Source organism: Arachis ipaensis, chromosome B7 (assembly GCF_059453495.1).
Source record: "Arachis ipaensis isolate K30076 ecotype BB chromosome B7, ASM5945349v1, whole genome shotgun sequence".
NCBI classification, from domain to species: domain Eukaryota; kingdom Viridiplantae; phylum Streptophyta; class Magnoliopsida; order Fabales; family Fabaceae; genus Arachis; species Arachis ipaensis.
In genome coordinates this window covers 53,390,001-53,392,500 of record NC_142442.1, presented here as the reverse complement: position 1 = coordinate 53,392,500, position 2,500 = coordinate 53,390,001, and positions in this window count along the sequence as shown.

Here is a 2,500-nt window from a genome sequence, read left to right as displayed (position 1 = left end):
GTGCTCGGACTTGGGATGATCCCCCTAGTCCTGGGCCGAGCACAAGGTGTTGCCCCGAGCGTGTGCCCAAGGCACAACTCCACCACGCCATGCTCCCTAGGTGGTGCCTAGGTGGGCCGTGCACGGACGTGTTTCCCTTCTTGTTGGTCCTTCGGTGATCGGGGTTCGCAGCAGCCAGACGCACGTGCTCGACCTTGGACCCGGGGCGGGGGACCCCGGCGGCACACCACAACCACAACGTGCTTGCTAGTGTGCCTAGGGGATGGCAAGGCAACGTGCATCTTGCTGGCATTGCGCCCAGCAAGCCTTTGGGCAACTCGAGTTTCAGCAGCACGACACCCCTCCCCCCTATAATAGGCTGCCGAGCCATTACCAAAGTGCCACGGGTAGACGTCCTTTTCCGTGAGGAGACATACTAAAGGAAAGTGCTCTAGAGGTCGAATTTTGACGCCGTTTTTTGCAACAACCTCTAGAAAAATAAGATCTTTCCATCCTCCAAATTTGGTGAATTTACACCGTGCCGATTTTTTTTGACGATTTTTTTACCGCCCGGAATGCCGGAAATTCAAAAAAAATGAAAAACGGAGCAAACCTGCGATTTTTGACCTGGATTTTTTTGTGCAGCCTTCACATAATATTACCAAGGTTCCCTCAAAATTTCACGAAAAATGCACGAGCCAATTCTGAGATATGAAAATTTGGCTCCTCCGTTGCAACGCTCCGAGCCATCGTTGCAACGGCGGGTGCCTCCGTGGGGGGCGGGGGAGCCCGGCGGCACACCACAACCACAACGTGCTTGCTAGTGTGCCTAGGGGATGGCAAGGCAACGTGCATCTGGCTGGCATTGCGCCCAGCAAGCCTTTGGGCAACTCGAGTTTCAGCATCACGACTCCCCTCCCCCCTATAATAGGCTGCCGAGCCATTACCAAAGTGCCACGGGTAGACGTCCTTTTCCGTGAGGAGACATACTAAAGGAAAGTGCTCTAGAGGTCGAATTTTGACGCCGTTTTTTGCAACAACCTCTAGAAAAATAAGAACTTTCCATCCTCCAAATTTGGTGAATTTACACCGTGCCGATTTTTTTTGACGATTTTTTTACCGCCCGGAATGCCGGAAATTCAAAAAAAATGAAAAACGGAGAAAACCTGCTATTTTTGACCTGGATTTTTTTGTGCAGCCTTCACATAATATTACCAAGGTTCCCTCAAAATTTCACGAAAAATGCACGAGCCAATTCTGAGATATGAAAATTTGGCTCCTCCGTTGCAACGCTCCGAGCCATCGTTGCAACGGCGGGTGCCTCCGTGGGGGGCGGGGGAGCCCGGCGGCACACCACAACCACAACGTGCTTGCTAGTGTGCCTAGGGGATGGCAAGGCAACGTGCATCTTGCTGGCATTGCGCCCAGCAAGCCTTTGGGCAACTCGAGTTTCAGCATCACGACACCCCTCCCCCCTATAATAGGCTGCCGAGCCATTACCAAAGTGCCACGGGTAGACGTCCTTTTCCGTGAGGAGACATACTCAAGGAAAGTGCTCTAGAGGTCGAATTTTGACGCCGTTTTTTGCAACAACCTCTAGAAAAATAAGATCTTTCCATCCCCCAAATTTGGTGAATTTACACCGTGCCGATTTTTTTTGCCGATTTTTTTACCGCCCGGAAAGCCGGAAATTCAAAAAAAATGAAAAACGGAGCAAACGTGCGATTTTTGACCTGGATTTTTTTGTGCAGCCTTCACATAATATTACCAAGGTTCCCTCAAAATTTTAGAAAAAATGCACGAGCCAATTATGAGATATGAAAATTTGGCTCCTCCGTTGCAACGCTCCGAGCCATCGTTGCAACGGCGGGTGCCTCCGTTGCAACGAAACCAGCCAACGATGCACCTAACCCAGCATCCGTTGCAACGCACCCTGCCTCCGTTGCAACGCGCCCAGCCAACGTTGCACCGTCCCCAGCATCCGTTGCAACGCCCCCAGCCAACGTTGCAACGCGCCCTGCCTCCGTTGCAACGCTCCCAGCCAACGTTGCAACGCGCCCTGCCTCCGTTGCAACGTCACCAGCATCCGTTGCAATGCGCCCTGCCTCTGTTGCAACGCGCACGGCCAACGTTGCACCGACCCCAGCATCCGTTGCACTGCCCCCAGCCAACGTTGCAACGCCCCCAGCCAACGTTGCAACGCGCCCTGCCTCCGTTGCAACGTCACCAGCAACCGTGGCAACGCGACCTGCCTCCGTTGCGACGCCCCCAGCCAACGTTGCAACGCGCCCTGCCTCCGTTGCAACGTCACCAGCATCCGTTGCAACGCTCCCAGCCAACGTTGCAACGCGCCCTGCCTCCGTTGCAACGTCACCAGCAACCGTGGCAACGCGACCTGCCTCCGTTGCAACGCCCCCAGCCAACGTTGCAACGCGCCCTGCCTCCGTTGCAACGTCACCAGCATCCGTTGCAACGCGCCCTGCCTCCGTTGCAACGTCACCAGCCAACGTTGCAACGCGCT